General features: G+C 47.6%; 1 protein-coding gene across 10 annotated transcripts in view; it reads right to left on the reverse strand.

Annotated features, from left to right (window-relative positions):
* The window catches only part of SVIL (supervillin), a 235,394-nt gene that overhangs the window by 144,822 nt on the left and 70,674 nt on the right, over positions 1 to 19,898 (reverse strand). For 2 of the 10 annotated variants that reach the window (XM_067705083.1, XM_067705080.1), the window contains one exon: positions 19,517 to 19,603. The exons of 5 other annotated variants lie outside the window; for them this stretch is intronic. The gene's annotated coding sequence lies outside the window, so the exon portion shown is untranslated. Of the gene's footprint in view, positions 1 to 5,923; positions 6,482 to 19,220; positions 19,396 to 19,516; positions 19,604 to 19,898 lie in introns of those variants that run through there. 3 more of the 10 variants (XM_067705084.1, XM_067705081.1, XM_067705085.1) reach the window with 3 other exon arrangements.

The following is a 19,898-nucleotide window of genomic DNA, read 5'->3' on the forward strand; positions in this document are numbered from 1 at the left end:
ATACGGTACTTTCAGAATGTACGAAAAGACCAGGGCGTAGAGTACTTAAAGTGTTTGAAATCTTAAAAGTATAAAGATGTCAATATGGTCTTTCTGTTCAGTGACTGTATATATATATATATATCTGAGCCTGAGACTTCTGCCTACTTTCCAAACTCAGAACCTAACTGAAAAGTCAGAAAGAAACAAGAAGCCTCTCACTGACCAAAACAGAGTTCACCCCTCACATACTGGGTGGGAATGTAAACTGGTGCGGCCACTATGCAAAACAGTATGGAGATTCCTCAAAAATTAAGAACAGATTTACCCTGTAATCCAGCTATCACACTTCTGGGTATTTATCTAAAGAATGTGAAAACACTAATTCGAAAAGATATATGCACCCCTCTGTTCACTGTGGCATTATTCACAATAGCCAAGATATAGAAACAACCTAGGTGTCCATAAATGGATGAATGGAGAAAGAAAATGTGATACACATACACACAAACACAAACATACAATGGAATACTACCCAGCCATAAAAAAGCATGAAATCTTGCCATATGTGAAAACTCAGGTGGACCTGAGGGTATTACACTTAGTGAAATAAGGCAGATGGAGAAAAATACAATATGATTTCACTCATATGTGGAATATAAAAACAAAATAAACAAATCAAACCAAACAAAAATAAACACATAGATACAAGAACAGAGTAGTGGTTGCCAGAAGGGGAGGAGGGGGGAGGGTGAAACGGGTATGGTGATGGATGGAAACTAAATTTTTGGTGGTGAGCATGCTATAGAGTATACAGAAGTTGAAATATATTGTACACATGAAACACAAAATATTATAAACCAATGTTACCTCAATAAGAAATAAATTTTAAAAAAACAGTTCACAAATTGGGTCAGACACTCATTGTTCGTCTTTATGCATAATTCTAGCAATACTGTGGATGTGGGATATAGACCCTAACATAGCAAGAAAATAAGGTCTAAAATCCAAGTGAATATATTCCACCTGAAATGGACAGGTCATATAATTAACTCAACGTATAATGAATAGCACAAGAATTTTTATCTTAACGTGGACCCTAAGAAGGTGAGCTGTACAAACGAAGAGACAGAAAATGATTTAGAAAATAAAGGCAACCGGGGCTTCCCTGCTGGCACAGTGGTTGAGAATCTGCCTGCTAATGCAGGGGACACAGGTTCGAGCCCTGGTCTGGGAGGATCCCACATGCCACTGAGCAACTAGGCCCGTGAGCCACAACTACTGAGCCTGCACGTCTGGAGCCTGTGCTCCGCAACAAGAGAGGCCGCAATAGTGAGAGGCCCGCGCACCGCGATGAAGAGTGGCTCCTGCTTGCCACAACTAGAGAAAGCCCTTGCACAGAAACGAAGACCCAACACAGCAAAAATAAATTAATTAATTAATGAACTCCTACCCCTCCCAACATCTTAAAAAAAAAAAAAAAGAAAAGAAAAGAAAGGCAAGAGGATGGTCCAAGCACACAGCAGTCTGGTGAAGCTTAGTGCTGAGGCCAGAGTCTCGAAACTTTACTACAACCGAGATGGGATCCTCAGAGAGAGCAGCTCAGAAGGAATGCTCAGCGAGGTCAAAGCAGCGGGGAGATGAAGCAGGTCTCGGAGGGAGAAAGAGCTCCGTGCACCTGGGGGCTGTGGAGGAGTGAATGGGTGGTTAAAGAAAGAGGGGACAGGCTTCCCTGGTGGCGCAGTGGTTGACGGTCCGCCTGCCGATGCAGGGGACGCGGGTTCGCGCCCCAGTCTGGGAAGATCCCACGTGCCGCAGAGCGGCTGGGCCCGTGAGCCATGGCCGCTGAGCCTGCGCGTCCGGAGCCTCTGCTCCGCAGCGGGAGAGGTCGCGGCGGCGAGGGGCCCGCGTACCGCAAAAAAAAAAAAAAAAAAAAGAAAGAAAGGGGATAGCTTGAGGTCAGGACAAGTTTTACTTAGGATGCAGGAAACCTGAGTATGTCTTCAACGCGAGGAGAAGGAACCAGGAGAAAGGTAGACGTGGAAACGAGAGAAACAGGGGCAACTGTGCAAGCAAAGCATGGGGAGGGATAGCACAAAAAGCACGGAGGAGCAGAATCACCTCTTTCCCGGGAAGAAGCCTCCTTCAAACCGCCATCCGACCTGGTTGCCTCCATCTTGAGAGTAGTTTACAACCAGCTACTCAAAGCCGGTCCTCAGACCAGAGGCGTCAGTGTCACGTGGGCTCTGGCCTGCTGCCTCTCTCGCTACCCCAGCCCTAGCCAATCACACATTACAAGCTCTTGCACGTTAACAAGGTGGCAGGTGATGCCCCTGAAGTCTGGGATGAGCTGGTTTAAAGCAGTGGTTGTGAACACAGGCATTGAAATGAGACAGATCTGAGTTCAAATCCAGCTCTACCGTGACCCCGTGGTATGTGCCCTAGGGCGAGCCTCCCCAGGCCTCAGGTTTTTTCCTCTGTAGAACGGGGATAATGATACTGTTTCTTCTCAGGGGTCGTTGTAAAACTGAGATCATGCAGGGAAAGAGCGTGCCTTTGAGCCTGGCACACAGTAATGATGTTGTTTTTGTTCATCCCTTCCAGCCTACTTGGGTAACAGCTCTGTTATGTCCACGTCTGAACCCCGGTAGGGAATGAGTTCACCAAGGACGGGAAACATGCATCGGACCGGGAGATCTGCACACAGGTGTGTGATATTGAGGTGAAACACTCAACGCACTACGTGCTGACATGGGGCTGGGACACGGGCAAGTCGATGATCCCACAGCAAATAGGAAAGCACTTTTTTCGACTCTATGCATACAAAAGCCGGTTAGAAATAGGTTATGAACTTGCCTGGGATTAAAGGATAAACTTTCAGAAGAGAATAAGCAAGTTACCAGGTGAATACACTTTGAAAACCTCCTGCGTCAGGGCGTGGCCATGACAAAGTGAGACGGAGATCTCTTTGAACCCACACCCAGGTGCTGCACCCCCTTCCAAGGTCAGCAGTGCAAACCACCCAGAGACGTTTCACCGTAGGGATGAAGCTTAATTCTCGGGAAAAGTACCTAAATCAACGCACAGCACGAGACGAGTTTCTTCATTTTCGGCAAAGCTCCAATAATGAAGGGGCTGATTTCATCGTACGCACCTTAATTTCTTCTCTTGGCAAAAGCACATATACAGAAACCCCAGCAGGCTTGTAATAGGAGGACAAGTCTTTCTGCTTGTGTTATGAGATATGGGAAAAAAACACAGAACTTATTAACACTGAACACCCACTTCTGTCGTGAATAATATATAACAGCAAAAGTATTTTATGGAGCTCAGTTAAGTGTCTCGACATGAAGAATCCACAGGTGATTTCAATGCATTCAACTCTAGCAACTCACACCTGTGGAACAGCCATTGGGCAGTGGGCACGGGCTAGATCCTGGGGCGGCACGGGGGCTGGGACCCAGGTGCCTTGTTGGGCACCCCTACCGAGGAAGGGAGCCTGGGACACGATGCCAGGGCCCTGTGGGCTAAAGCACAGTCAAGGTTCCGGAACCCAGAGGCAGAAGGTCAGAGGAGGCTTCCCGGAAAATCTCATTTAAGATCACTTCCCTGGGGCTTCCCTGGTGGCACAGTGGCTGAGAGTCCGCCTGCCGATGCAGGGGACACGGGTTCGTGCCCCGGTCCGGGAAGATCCCACATGCCGCGGAGCGGCTGGGCCCGTGAGCCATGGCCGCTGAGCCTGTGCGTCCGGAGTCTGTGCTCCGCAACGGGAGAGGCCACAACAGTGAGAGGCCCACGTACCGCAAAAAAAAAAAAAAAAAAAAAGTCACTTCCCTGGCAAGCAAAGGGAGGGGGGCCCAGCAAAGACAGTGGCATGAAAGGCCCTGAGCGGGAGGCTGGGGAGCTGGGCTTTAGCCTCTCATCAGTGGGAAACTATGCACGTTTGGCTTTTGCTCCGATCTTGGTTTAGCAAGGTCATTCTGAGGATGGACGGATGGCGGAGAGCCTGGGGCAGAAGGATCCATTAAGGGCGATGCAGTCATCCAGGTAAAGGGACTGGGAAGCTCTCGAGGAGGTGGGGGGCAAGCGCTTCCTTTCAGACACAGACTTAGCCACCTTGGCGACCTGTGGGGAGGGTGACAAAGGGGCTGCTGGTTCAGAGCTATAAAACGAAGAAGGCTGGAAGTGCAGGAAAGGTCCGGATCGGGGAATTCTCCTGGTCACAGTGAGGCCCCGACATCAGTGTGTTAATACAAAACAGCGAGTATCCTAAAAGCCCAGGCCGCCCTGGAGTGAGAAGATGACTTCCTTTGTACACCAGCAATGAAGAGACGCCTCTGGTGGTCCCTCCCCACGCTCTCTGCAGCCTCTGACCCTGAACGCTGCAGCTCTCCGGACATCCTTGCAAAAGCCCTTTTCTTTGGATACAATTTCTGAATTGTAAAATTTTAAATGACCTCAGGTGTTGCCAAACGTGTTCATGCTGAATTGAAGTTCAAAATCGTGCAGTGGTGTGGTGACCAAGAAACAGGATGTCCCCCAGTACAAGCAAGGGTATCTGTGTCTGTGTGTTGAGTGCAAATAATGTAAGCTGGGTGCTTTGACCAAATTTTGCTTGGAACAGTGTGCTCGGGGCACTAGAGTTAGCATGTCCCCGGGAGATGACGAGCACGGTCCCGGGCCCGACAGGGGGAAACAAGATGAGCCAACGGCCTCTCTCTGCCCATCTGTGCCACCTTCTCAGGGAGAGACAAGGATGATCTCTCCTGGCAGGACACCCCACTGCTTGGCTTCCCAAGACTTCTCCTGGTGTGGTGAGAAGAGGCAACCCTATAGGCCTAGTTTACTGATGCTTCTCCCTGGGATCGAGGGAATCATTGATACCCTGCAGTTTTTCTCAGCGGGGGACACCACCAGCATTTTGGCCAGGGCCATGCTCTACCACAGGGGACTGTCCCATATAACAAGGCATTAATAATTTTAGCCACATCCCCCCAAACGCCAGCTGTAGTTATTATGAAAAACAGAATCACCCCAAGCATTTCCAAATGCCCCTAGGGTTGTGGCACGCTAGCTGGTTGAGAACCACGGCAGTATTCACCGATGAGGTTCATCTCTATAAATATTCTGTTTTTCTACCTGATAAAAATAATGACTGCCCCTACTGGTCCATCTGACACAGTATGCAGAAACCATCTTTAAAATAAAGAAAGAAATACAAAGAAAACAAAAACAAACAAACAAAAGAAAAAAATCAAAGAACCATGTTTTTTTCAGTACAAGCAAATCACCAAAAGCTACGTTACAGAGAGACGACAGCTGTCTCTAGGGCTTTACAGGAATGATATGACATTATTTTCTTGGAGAATTAAAAATTGAAATAGAGCCCCAAATCTAGAAACTAAAGTGAGATTAAAAATTAAATAAATTCTGGAACATAAGAAGTTCTATCAATCAAGCTTAAAGAATCCGAGTCAAGGTAAAGAACCCTAAAACAAAGATCACACAAAAGGATCGCTGGTGATTTACGCTTCCCCGGGGGTTCATAATAGGCGCGACATAAGACTTGCCCTTCTGAACGTCAACCTCATACCTGTGATACAATGACTGAAGTACTGTGTATTGTGTATCATGCTTTTAATTCCAAGGCTTCAAGTGCTAACATTCAGACAGGAGGGACCTTCTAGATTCTATTGACGAAACTGTTAGTACCAACTTCGCTGTACCATAAAGTAAGTTCTTTTGTTTTTAAGAAAAAAACCCCAATCATTCCAAAACCAAGAAACATGCCCAAGGGTACTTAGAGGAGTATGCAATTACTAGCACATACTGGCAGGAACATTCCAGTGTTTGAAATCAACAAATCCTTAGGAGGCATGCTCAGACAGATGACACTTAAGAAAAAACAACTGCGTTTAGATTTATAGGAAGGTTTTTCACTTACTTCAAATTTCTGTATAATCCTTGTTCCTCTAAGTTAAAGGGGGGAAGAAAATCACACTGTAATTCCTTATTTTTCTAATTAAAAAATAAACAAAACAAAACACGTTATATCCTCTAATTCGGCTTTGGCTGTCCTCAAGTATTTTCTTTGCGTCTCCTTTCAATGAATACTACTTTCAAATTCTAAACAAAAAGCAAAATATCAAAAGTGAGCCCAGGGAACACTGTACAAAACCAAGTATCACAGTGCAAACAAGGCAACTGCATCTATCAGAAGTGATGATTCAGAAGAGGATAAATATAGAACGGTGCTTTCCAAATGGCGTTTGGGCGGCAAGTGCAGTAAACAGGTGAAGGCTACATCCCAAAAGTTTCTCTGAAAAAAGATCGCCAAAGTATTATCAACAAGTGTCTTCTTTTTGAAGCTGTCGGTCCCCTGGTGCCCCTGACACTGAACTTCCGCAATCTGGCCTTGGTGTGGCCATCCATTCCTGGGTAAATCCAAGTAAAACCTGAGGACACTTCAGCCTCTGAGGACGCCGTCAGAAGCAGTGGAGCAACTCCACATGGGACGGGCCTTTTATGGCCTGAACTGGAGAGCCTTGATCCCAGATCATCTACCAGAAATAGCTCCTGAAACTCAGAGGCGCCCACCAGCTGTTGCAACAGGCCTGGCCAGCAGCAATTTCAAATGCAATGAGAACTGTCACATTGTCTTTCAGCTTGTTTTACAGAGAAACTAAAAATGCACCAGCAATCTCCCGAACGGGCTACAACAATACGGAACTGAACGGGCAAACGTTTTTCTAATTCTAGTCTTTGGGGTATAAAAGAACACATAACCAGCTCAGACATAGACTCTCAAAAAGGAAGTAACACACCTATGCACGTATAAACAGTTTGCTGTAAAGGCACACGCCTCTTTACCAGTTTACAAGTTGTGTAGACATCTGTGGGTTTCTTCCCACTTCCAATAAAGAATTTCCAATAGAAAATGAGTCATCGGAAGATAGAATTGTGCTGGAAGTAATTTCTCTAAAACAACACAAAGGTTTTGCCTTAAAACCAAAGACCACGCTCTGAATGGATGGATCTGTCTTCAGATGGATCTCAGGCTGCTCAACTTACTCAAAGACCAGAAGAAACGTAACTAATGGGCAGGGGGGGAAGAACCATCGAGCACAAGCACTTGTTAAAAGGCTATTTATGTTTTTTATTTTTTTTTATTTATTTTTTTTTGCGGTATGCGGGCCTCTCACTGTTGTGGCCTCTCCCGTTGCAGAGCACAGGCTCCGGACGCGCAGGCTCAGTGGCCATGGCTCACGGGCCCAGCCGCTCCGCAGCATGTGGGATCTTCCCGGACCGGGGCACGAACCCGTGTCCCCTGCATCGGCAGGCGGACTCTCAACCACTGCGCCACCGGGAAGCCCTATTTATGTTTTTTAGATACTCAAACTACTGTTGCAACTCTGCTTACAAAAATCCTTACACCTGTGGGTGTCCTTGTCGCTGGGAAGCATAATAGAACGTCTTGATCATCCTGACTTCACTATAAAGCACAAAGTTCAGAACTCTGGGCTGGGCCAAGGCTCTGCACCGCCCCCGGGGGCAGGTACCCGGCTGTTAGCTCTCAGAACAGCAGCTGCTTCAGTCAGCAGAGGCCGCCCAAGCAGGATCTGAATTCCCGTCATTAATTAACCCTGCAGGACGACGCCTCTTTCTAGACAGACAGTCCGGTGGCCAGGTGAAAGACGGCAGATACCCTGGGCAGCCTTCATGATTAAACACCGGCTTTGTCTTTCTCTTTCTGACTTACTTCACTCTGTATGACAGACTCTAGGTCCATCCACCTCACTACAAATAACTCAATTTCGTTTCTTTTTACGGCTGAATAATATTCCATTGTATATATGTGCCACATCTTCTTTATCCATTCATCCGATGATGGACACTTAGGTTGCTTCCATCTCCGGGCTATTGTAAATAGAGCTGCAATGAACATTTTGGTACATAACTCTTTTTGAATTATACCATATGCTAACACATATATATGGAATCTAAGGAAGAAAAAAAAGCTCATGAAGAACCTAGGGGTAAGACGGGAATAAAGACACAGACCTACTAGAGCATGGACTTGAGGATATGCGGAGGGGGAAGGGTAAGCTGGGACGAAGTGAGAGAGTGGCATGGACATATATACACTACCAAACGTAAAATAGGTAGCTAGTGGGAAGCAGCCGCATGGCACAGGGAGATCAGCTTGGTGCTTTGTGACCACCTAGAGGGGTGGGATAGGGAGGGTGGGAGGGAGGGAGACAAAAGAGGAAAGAGATAGGGGACATATGTATATGTATAACTGATTCACTTTGTTATAAAGCAGAAACTAACACACCATTGTAAAGCAATTATACTCCAATAAAGATGTTAAAAAAAACTAAAAACAAAAACACTGGCTTCATGATTGTTTTGCTCGAGGGTTAGAGACAATTTGTCTATTGTAAATAGTGCTGCAATGAACATTGGGGTGCACGTGTCTTTTTGAATTATGGTTTTCTCAGGGTATATGCCCAGTAGTGGGATTGCTGGGTCATATGATAATTCTATGTTTAGTTTTTTAAAGAATCTCCATACTGTTCTCCATAGTGGCTGCACCAACTTACATTCCCACCAACAGTGTAGGAGGTTCCCTTTTCTCCACACCCTCTCCAGCATTTGCTGTTTGTAGATTTTCTGATGATGCCCATTCTAACTGGTGTGAGGTGAATGTTCACTGCAGTGCTATTTACAACAGCCAGGTCATGGAAGCAACCTAAATGCCCATCGACAGACGAATGGATAAAGAAGATGTGGTACATATACAGAATGGAATATTACTCAGCCATAAAAAGGAATGAAATTGGGTCATTTGTAGAGACGTGGATGAATCTAGAGACTGTCATACAGAGTGAAGTAAGTCAGAGAAAAACAAATATCACATATTAACGCATATATGTGGAAACTAGAAAAATGGTTACAGATGAACTGGTCTGCAGGGCAGAAATTGAGACACAGATGTAGAGAACAAACGTATGGACACCAAGGGGGGAAAGAGGCAGGGGGGATGGTGGTGTGATGAATTGGGAGATTGGGATTGACGTGTATACAATGATATGTATAAAATGGATGACTAATAAGAACCTGCTGCATAAAAAATAAATAAAATAAAATTCAAAAAAAATTAAATAAAATTAAAAAACAAAAAAAAGACAATTTGTCCAAGCCACATGTTTTACTCACCTCAAGCAGACAAGCAAAACTTCACAGTCACTTCCTAATCTCTGTCCTGGCCCTCACCTTATTTTTCCTTTGACCAATTTTGCTTTCTACTCCTTTTTAATTTTATTTGATCTTGTTTTATATATTTATATAAGCTGCTTTACATTCTTCCTGGAGCAAGCAGGGTAAAAATAAATAAAAACTTCCATGAAACAGTTGACTATCTGGGTCTTTCTTTCAAGAAAAGATAACACTGTTACTGCAACAATGCAGGGTTTTTTGTTTTTTGTTGTTTTCCTAAAAAAGATTCATTCCCACAAAAGAAACATCTAACTTTTGGATGCCTCTGAGGTTACTGGTCCCTGCAGCATCAAGCTGGCCCAGCTTAATGCACTGGAGTCTAGTAGAATAATTCTCCTAGGCTGCTTCTTTCATACTTGCTTCTTGTCTTTGTTCAAAGTCCAGTTAATTCTACCTGCGCAATCTGTTTAAATACTTTCCTCCATTTTTCTTTTTTTTTTTCTTATATCGTGAAATCAGGAAACTCTTGTCATACATACTTCTTCCCAAAAACTTGACAGTAATCAGAACTGATATGCATGAGAGTAGATTTAATGATATACCCATGAAGAAAACGGAACATCACATTTTATAAATTAAGAACTAGACTTAGACCTCTCCGAGATTTTTGATAAGTAACTATTCCTCATTTGCTATTATTTAATACTAGTAGGATAATAACCATATGGTAGTCTACCATTCTTTCTAGTGACTTCATTGTATCAGCTTCAGTATGACTTTTTTTTTTTTTTTTTTTTGGGTGGTACGCGGGCCTCTCACTTGTGGCCTCTCCCGTTGCGGAGCACAGGCTCCGGACGCGCAGGCTCAGCGACCATGGCTCACGGGCCCAGCCGCTCCGCGGCATGTGGGATCCTCCCGGACCGGGGCACGAACCCGTGTCCCCTGCATCGGCAGGCGGACTCTCAACCACTGCGCCACCAGGGAAGCCCCCAGTATGACTTTTAATCTGGCTTTTGTGGGTTAATCTAGAAACCATGACTACTTATGATATTGATCTCAAGAGAAACTACATTCTATGGTACCTGTTTTATAATAAACAATGAACATGTGGAAACCAAAATTAAAACACAATGCTTTTCACAATCATGACAAAAAAATAGACATAAACTTAACTAAACATATACAGGATCTGTATGCTGAAAATTATAAAAGGTTGATGAAAGACATCCAAGGAGACCTAACTAAACAAATACACATACACTGTGTTCATGGGTTGAAGAGTCCACATAGTACAGATGTCAATTCTCCCCAAAACGATCTATAGAGTTAATGCAATTTCTATCAACATGCCCGGAAGGATTCTGGTAGATAAAGACGAGCTTATTCTAAAATTTATAGGAAGAGGCGCAGGCCTTAGAATAGCTAGAGCAATCTTGAAAAAGAAGAATAAAGTGAGAGTAATCAATGTACCCCACATTAAGGCTTTTACTATAAAGCTATAATAATGGAATAGAATAGAGAACCCTGAAATATACCAGGCAAATATACCCAACAGAATTTTGACTTAAGGTGCCATTTCGACAAACGGTGCTGGAGCAGATGGACAGACATAGACAAAAAAACAACAACAAAAACCCAAACAAAGCAAAACAAAAAACCCAAAAACCCTTAAGTCTAATCCTTACAACTTATACAAAAATTAACCAAAGTGAATCACAAAATTAAGTGTAAAATATAAAACTATGATACTTTTAGGGAAAAAAACAGGAGAAAATCTTCACGACCTAGACAAAGTTCTTGGACTTGACCCCAAAAGCACAAGCCATGAAAAATGACAAAGGAGACTCATCGGAATGAGAAACTTCTGCTTTGCAAAAGACTGCGTTAAGAGGACGAAAAGATATGCTAGGGAGTGGGAGAGAGTATCTGCAGGTTACATACCTGAGAAAGGACAACTACACAGACCATAGGAAGAGCTCTCAAAATTCAACAGCAAAAACTCCCCCAACAGTCCAATTAGAAAATAGGCAAAAGATATGAAGAGACATTTCACCAAAGAAGATGAAGGACAGGTGGCAAATAAGCACATGAAAAGATGTTCAACACCGTTAGCCATTAGAGAAATACAAATTAAAACAGCAACGAGGGGCTTTCCTGGTGGCGCAGTGGTTGAGGGTCCGCCTGCCGATGCAGGGGACGCGGGTTCGTGCCCCGGTCCGGGAAGATCCCACGTGCCACGGAGCGGCTGGGCCCGTGAGCCATGGCCGCTGAGCCTGTGCGTCCCGAGCCTGTGCTCCGCAACGGGAGAGGCCGCAACAGTGAGCGTACCGCAAAAAACAAACAAACAAACAAAAAAACAGCAACGAGATATCCCTACTCACCTATCAGAATGGCAAAAATGAAAACAACGGTGACCAAACCAAACGCTAGCAAGGAGAAGCGGGACACACGTCGCGGGTGGGAACAGAAAATGGCTACCCGGGGAGGCAGCTCGGCGGCTTCTTCAAAAACGAAACCTGCCAAAGCAAACTACCGTATGGCCTGGCAACTGCACCCCTGGGTATTTATTCCAGAGAAATGGAAACGTATTTTCATACAAAATCCTGAACACAAATGTTCACGGTAGCTTTATCTGCAATAACCGAAACCTGGAAACCAGCCAGATGTCTTCGATGGACGAACAGTTTAATAAACCTGGCGCACCCACGCCGTGGAAGGCCGCTCAGCGATAAAACGCAACAATCTACTGATACATGCAGCAACCGGATGAATATCCAGGGAATTGCGCTGAGTGAAAGAACGCCAGTCCCCAAAGTTTAGATGCTGTGTGACTGCACTTATACCACATTCCTGAAAGATAACATCGTAGACGTGGAAGGCACATCAGAGGTTAGGGATGCAGTGACGGGGCTACGAGAGGCCAGCACGAGGGATCCTTCTCCTGTTCTACTGACTCTGCATCAAAGCCAATATCCTGGTGATGATGTCGATTTCTAGTTCTGCCAGATGTTACCACTGGGGGAAAATGGGTAAAAGGTACACAGGCTCTCTCTGTAGCAAGTCTTACAACCGCATCCGAATCTATAATTATCTCAAAATTAAGTCTAAACACTAAAAAAAAATCGACTTCAAGTGAAACTTCCAAATGCAACCCATCTGTAACTGGGTTACTCACCATAATTGTACTTTGAGTAAATCTATGTAGATTTGCCTGTCATCAAGGCCATCTGAAGAAATCCGAATTGGAAATGTTTCTCTTCCCCTACGAGAAGGGAAGTCATGGCCCCAAAGTAAAATATTTGATACAGAGTAAGAAAAGGAGAGCATTGCTTTCCAATTAAACATGTTTACTTGGCAGGTTGTCCGGATACCGAAAAGAGCATCTCTAATGCCTAGGGCCAGTCAAAGAACAGGATCCCTCCCCTTCATTTTCCGCAGTTCAATCCACCGCCAAACACGATCGACACTTGAGAAACAGTAAGAAAACAACTCTTCAGAAAGGGAAGAGACCGGGTCCTCTCAACATTTCATCCAACTACAAATACAGCAAACAGGTTTTTCAACTCTAGAGTTCTACAGTCTTGGAGGTGTCATTCTTGAAAATAAAAGGACAAGACCCGTGTTCGGCCTTCCAAGTGCTGGGACAGGTCATCTGAGGGTGCTTCAGTATCCTCTGTCCTCTCAGATGCTATAGCATAAAACTTAGATCCGAACATCCTGAACTGACCCTCCTGGGGGTCACTCACGCTGGCCTTTCGTGCTAGAAAGGATCAGCTCTGGGGAAGGCCACGTCAGAGATGAGATGAAGCTTCTCTTCAGTTCACCTTAGGCGGGGAGCACAAGCCCAAGAACATCTACGCTCTCGCCTCTCTCATCTCCGCCCCCAAGCTCCTCCAGCCCACCTCCGCCTCCCAGCCCGTGCCCACCTTCTTCCTCTCTCCCCCTCACTCATCGTCCGTGACTACTGTCCCCTCCGGCCCCAGAACCCACAGGCTCCCGCAACAGGTTTACAATTGGACTCCAGCTCCCTCTGCATCCCAGGAGCTGCTCCCCCACCACGGAGCCCGCCGGTGGACTTGGCCTCTGGCCGGCGGCGTCTGACACTCTCTGACCATTTCCAGCGGCACGAGGTCTCTACCCGTCCCAGGGTGAGTTCTGCCGCGATCCTCCTGTCTCGACGGCTCCCGTTCTCCTGGCTGCGCTCGGCCCTCACCTCGCAGCCGTGACCACATCTTGCTGCCTGGGGTCCTCCCCGCCTGCCCTCCCCCATCCCTGCTCTCAACGGCCTCTCGCCAGGACTGCTGCAAGAGCCTCCACGGCCCCTCCGTCCTCCACCGACACCTCCCCAAGCCCATCCTCCCCGCGCCTTCCAGACGCATCTCAACCGCCCAGGCTCGGCTGCAGCACGCCCGGCGGAAACCTCGCAAGCAGCCGTGCCCGCAGGTCTCCGCGCGGAGCCCGCTCGCACCGCCCCCTGGTGCCAGTCCCTTCTCACGGACGGAGGCTCACGTGACGAGCTTTTGCAAGTGATGTTCTTGAGTAGTAAATGTAAGCACGTTCCTGTAAAAGAGTCACTTTCACCCTCTCGTGTGCAGATGCTCATCAGAAGGGAGAAGGGACCGGGCTACAAATAAATACGTGGGCAACTGCACCTGCCCCAGAGATGATCTCACACGGACCGAGATCTGTGCTGACTGACTTCTGCGGACGTGCGGCTGAGAGCGGTGTGGCGACCAGAAAGGGTTTCCATGTCTTGCTTCATTGCCACCCTCACACTTGGATACACCCAGGAGCCTGTGACACGGCTGGGTATCAGGCGGCGCCCGTGTGCTGGTGACAAACAGAGGGTGAGAATGGCCGGCCTGGTGGGTAAAGTCCAAAGTCCCTACTACCTCTGTGACCTGGCCCCTTCCCACCTCTTCAGCCACATGGCCCACCGTCCCTCCCCCAGTAGGTGACCACGAGAAACCGCACTGACCAGGGCTGCTGGGTCCAGGCTGGTCTCGGAACGCCTTCCCTCCCTTGTCACTTCGAAAACCCCTCATCGTCCTTTCCCGATGAGCCCTTCCTGACATGGTCTATGATTTCCAACCTCTAGACTGTTCGTGTCCACAGGGCAGGGGCTCCATCTGTCTCTGAATCCACAGAACCCAGGAGGGTCCGCCGCTCCACACACACAATAACTGTCTGGGACATGCCCTCAGATCTCTTTTTCTCATTTTAATTCAGCGACAACATGCGCCTCTTTTTCTCCAGGTGTGACTCATCAATTCTTAATATCCCTCTGAAGTGAGCAAGGGACAAGAAAGTGGCTCCTCAGTTTAGAAGCAGAAAGTGAAGCAGGTGGAACCCACTCACGTGCTTTTGGGCGGAAGCCCCCTCTTCCGGCTTTCCCTCCGTGAAGCCCCTGTTTCCGAAGGAAGGAGGACGTCAGGGCATCGGCCAGAACCGTCGGTGCGGGGAAAGCAAGACAACAGAGCTCTCCGCCTGACTGCTCCCGCCTCCTGCAAAGTTCTGCTTTCTAAGAGGCGGTGAGCTCGAGCGATCAGGAGACGTATCTGTTTAAGCTGCTCATCTCCAGGGGTAAGAACACCGAGCACGAGGGTCTGAATTCTGTCCTCAACTCTGCTACGACGGTACCAGACTTGGAATCCTTTTCTTTTTCTCCATAGACTTGGGAACCGGAATCCTTTTTTCTTTTTCTCCATAAACTCGGGATTTTGACATCTGCGAGTGAAGACCAGAACGTACCTGATCGTCTCCTAACACCTACACTAATACACCCCTGTGAGTCTGAGCTTGGGCTGCCTGCACCACGGACAGATAAATGTTAACCGCTGGGTAGGTTTAAAGAAAGCAAAAGGGGGGATATTATCGTTGGTTAACAATATTTTTCAACCAATAAATCACCCTCCCCCAGACAGTCTAAATCAATCAATCTCTGTCTCTCTGTCTGTCTGTCTCTCCCTCTCAAAGCTTAGGGAGAACTTCAGTGGTCTGGATGACAATATTTCGAGCTCCAAGGTCACGTGTAGGTCACTGGCTTGAGCACCAGATGAGCAGGCCAGCTCTTCTCTCCCACGCTGCTGCTTCAAGAGCGATGGGTGGAGAACCAACGCTCAGCACGAACAGAACCGCTGGCCTCAAGGTCCAGATGAAATGCGAGTTTGCCAGGGAGGGAGCTTGGCCCGTGTTTCATGAGTCCTGGCTGCAGGGAGGGGATACAGCCTCTCACAGGGCTGGACCAGCACTGCATTCCTGGACACCACGCTGAGTCCTGAGAGTAACGGGAGACGTACCAAGTGTGACATGCTCTGTTTAGGCTGCTATGCATCTAAGAGTATGGGACTGCTGTGAATTCATCGCATGGCAGAAACGCAGAGGTGGCTTCTCAAAGGGAACACGGGCTTGGAGGGCTCCAGCCGGTGGAGGGAGGTACTCGGACACGGAAGCAGACCCAGGCGCTTGATCCTTTCCACGAGGGCTTGACATCACAAAGGTTAGCACCAAAAGTGGTTCCCTTGGCTGACCCCAAACACCAAGAGGGGACAGACAGCCCTGACTCCTGAGTGAAAACACAAAGCTTCTGCGGTCCTCCTGGGGGCCCGTGTAAAGGTGCGTGTCTGCGCCGAGATGCACAAAGGAGAACCAGGGGCAAACTCCAGACCTCAGAGGTACGCCGGGGACAGGAAGGACGGGGGTGCTTTCTCTGCAGCCACGGTCTCCCAGCCTCGACACAGCCCGGCAGCCCACGCGGCCCTGGGTGGGAGCACAGCGCGTGCAATCTCCCCATCCATGGGCTTCCGTTATCACGTTCACTCCCCTTCTTTTCCGCCAGAAACACAATTCTAAGCGATGGCTGCACACTTGGGCCAACCCACAAGAGCCTAATAATCCTGTAATGAAGTGGAACCGCAGCACCAATAACTCTATCAAACTGAACCACTACGCGCGGCGGCTTCAAACGTGTCTGCGGCTCCCACTGCGGCTCCGGAACGCCGGCTCCCTGGCAGCGCACGTGGTGGCTTCCCACCCTAAGGCCGAGGCAGAGACTCTTGTTCTGGGGGCCGGGGCTACGAAGTTGAGAAGGAGAGCACCGCCTGGGCGGCTGCGTGTGGGAGAACAGGGTGAGCAGGTGGCGTCAGCCGTGCAGGCAGCGTGGGCTGGGGGGCTGAGTTCAGGGGGGAGGAACCCCTGGGGCAGAGAGATGATGCTGAAAGCTGAAAAGTTTCAAGAAAAGGAAACAAAGGAAAGATATGGGGACCCACTGACTGGGGTCTGAAACACCGACTTCATTTTCTGATATTTTCTCATTTCACGGCTCCAGGTTAAAGCCTGGTCAGTCCAGAGGCCAAAAACTTGCTGCTCTAGGTTGACTCCCACGGTCCCACTGGGTTCTAAAAACCTGAGACTCTGTGATTCTGAGGCAAAGCACTGTGTCACAGTCACCAAAGTAAAAGGGAGAGAATTAAGAGAAAGAAAAGAAGAGTGCAATACGGACGATGGAAAGGGGTCCAAGGAGAGAGAAAGTGTGTGAGCGCCAGGCCTTCTGGAGTGAGAAGTACTAATGAGACAGCAGGGCAGGAAATAACAACACAGGGTCACCCCTCAGCTCCCTCAGATAGAGACTCGGTCTGGAGTGGATGATGCCCTCAAAGACCCTGAAGTTATCTGCCAGACTTGCTATGCCGCCGTGGACTTAGTAGCGTGTATGGGGAACTCCCTTCAGAGGATCTACTGCAAACATCTGGTAACCTCATCAGTGGGATGGAGAGCGTGCCCCGCATCAGAGTGAAGAGAAGAAACGTAGCCGCAAATACACCCTCAAAGGACGACACTTATTTAGGAGTCCTTCCAGGTTCTCCCAAGTCCCTGACTCTGCTTTACGCAGCCTACATTCCACCCCCCCCCACCAGCGCCCTGAGAACGTGAATTCCAAGAGGAGAGAGATTTTTGTCTGTTCTGTAGATGGTTGTTAATTTCCAGTGCCCAGATCAGTGCCTAAGACATAGTAAATGTTCAATAAATGTTCCTTGGAGGAAAGGAATGAATAATACCTATTTTACAGGGAGAGCACCCAGAGTTGTTTTAAAAGTAAACAATTTTTTTCTTTACGGCCCGCCCCCCATTACTCTCTCCGCAGCCCCCAGTCTGGGATCACGGTCCCCGCTGGCTTTGGGAAGAGCATCCCACAAGCCCGAATTAGTTTACCTTCTTTCCACATACCTCTTTGGGGAAGACTTTCCTCATTAGACGGGGACTAATTTCAGTGCCGAGCTCCCGGGCATCCTGATCTTTTAGCATCACTTATGCAAATCCACGGCACCTGGACCAGCGCAGGGAGGGAAGCGAACTGCGTGATGAACCTGGACGGCAGGATCGATTTCCAGAGTCAGCCTCCTGACAGGGCCCTCCCTAAATGTTTTCTGATGATGGCCAAGTGGGCAAGCTCAGGCCTTTCTCCCCAGAAACACGATCCTGCTTTCTATACCGACAAGTATTACTTCAAATCCCTAGTGGGCAGTCCAGGATATGGAAATTATAGTAATCTAATCTTGTAGAGGAAGAAGTATGAATCATCATTACACGGTCTGACAAAGAGCTAAGTGATTAATCCCAGGTTGCACAGAGGCTGGGGTCCATGGTGATGGCTACCCATGGGCTACCACCCAAACAGTGGGACCCGGCCGGCAGACATCCGACAGGCAACGTCACGGCTTTCATCCCAGGGGAGCACCAAGAAACAAAGGGCCATGTTCTCAGGACCACGTTGCAAAGCTCTTGATTCTTTGGAAAACTCTTGACTGTGCGCCAGAGGAGTGAGAGAATCTGGGGCTCAAAAATCTTGTCTCTCTTCTGACTCTGGTGTCACACACTTAAGTTCTGAGGTTTACTTTTCAGTAGGAACTGGGAGGTTTGCGGAATAATGGCGTCTCAAAAAGTGACCAGACACTCCTATCCTCTCCAGGGAAAACAAAAGACTACGGTTAGGAAAAGACACCACCAACAACCAGGATGTGCTCTTCACCACATCACAGACACCTACCACTCTGAAGGAAGGTCTTGACCTTTTCCTGAAACTTGCAAAAAGAACACTGAAGCTCCCCAGCCCCCATCAAGAAACCACAGCCCCAGGCACCCTGGGAAACTTGGTCAGGGCGCCCACAGCCCTGAACCATCACTGGGCTTGGCGCTTTTTTCCCTCCACTTTTTCTCTTGCACAGCTGTGTTCAATTTTCTGTCCTTGGGGTTTTTAAAGGAACATTTATTCTAGGGCCAGGATTCTCCAGTTTTACCGTTATACAACTCCCTCTCAGGGCCAAAGAATGTTTGAAAAGCCTTAAGCCCAGCACAGAGAGTTAGTAAAAGTATCCAAACGAAAGTGAAATGAAAAGTCAAGACTTGTTCCAATGTCGATTCAACCTCTTACTTGACTGCGCTGTACCTTCTGTTTGCCCTGCAAGACATTTGCTACCTATTTTTAATCAAAGTATAAGTATGGTGTGTGTGTGTCTCTGTGTGTGTGTGTGTGTGTGTGTGTGTGTGTGTGTGTGTGTCTGTCTGTCTGTCTGTCTGTTTGCGAGCAGGTAAGGAACAGAGAAGTCCAAACGTGTATTTATATTCTTCCCACGGTTACTGTTTCCTGTTCGATGGTAAATTTTATTTTAAATAAGACCTCCATCTTCAATTGGATGGAATAAAAGATCACAAAGAAAGATTCCTTGAGGATTTTTAAGGGCTTGTTTGTTTTTCCTAGTTAGAGAGCCAGACAGTACTAGGTTTTTGGTAGTAGGATAGCAGTTTAAAAAAAAAAAAAAACAACCCTAGTTTTTACTTAAACGGTGAAACTAGCGGCACTGTTAGCTGAAACGCCCTAAGTACATTACCAACATCCAAAAGCACAGACCCACACACGTACGCGCCAACCAAACAGCGTGAGGCTCCCACCAGCCGTGAAATGCTATCCAGGCTTCTGAGTGCAGCCGAATGGAGCTGTTTCAGAACGCCCAGCAGTCTCTTACCCGTCCGCTTCTCTTCTCTTTTCCTGTCACCTAGACTCCCACGTCTCAAAGAAATCTGCCCAAAGGCTCTGTCTAATACAGGTTCATGAACATCACTCTTTTTTTGCCCTCTGGAGTCTCCCAAAGGCCATCCGCCTGCTTGATACACACTCCCCTTGATCTGACAGATAAAGCAAAGGTCGGGCGCTGAGGCCTGAGCTATGTGACACAGCACACAGCACCCACATGAGAGGCCTGGCCGCAGCCCAAGGCAAACAAGATGATTTTGAGAAACGAAGTAATACGCACAGACTCACCCTCGAGCAGAGAAAACTGAATCCGTTTTCCACCGTGGAAGGATCTGAAATGCTGTCGGTAGCACCTGCTAAATACAGTCCAGTTCTCTGAAAACGATGAGCAGATACTGTAAACTAACCTTGCGACCGGATCACGATCAGAGACAAGAGGCAGGCTTCCCTCAAGGGGCCGACGTGAGCAGAGCACATGATACCTTTCCCTTTCGACCACCTTCTCCTGCTCTTTTAAGATCAAGATATCAAAAGTGCCCTTTAGCACGGCCTTACAGACAAAATGACAGGTTAATGTTCACATGATTCCTCCCAGATAACCAGACTCTAATTCTCCCGTGATTGGAAGTTGCCGGAAGTTAGTGAACATCTCTAAACCTAGGGCAGGGGA

The sequence above is a fragment of the Pseudorca crassidens genome, chromosome 1, assembly GCF_039906515.1.
Source record: "Pseudorca crassidens isolate mPseCra1 chromosome 1, mPseCra1.hap1, whole genome shotgun sequence".
NCBI lineage: Eukaryota > Metazoa > Chordata > Mammalia > Artiodactyla > Delphinidae > Pseudorca > Pseudorca crassidens.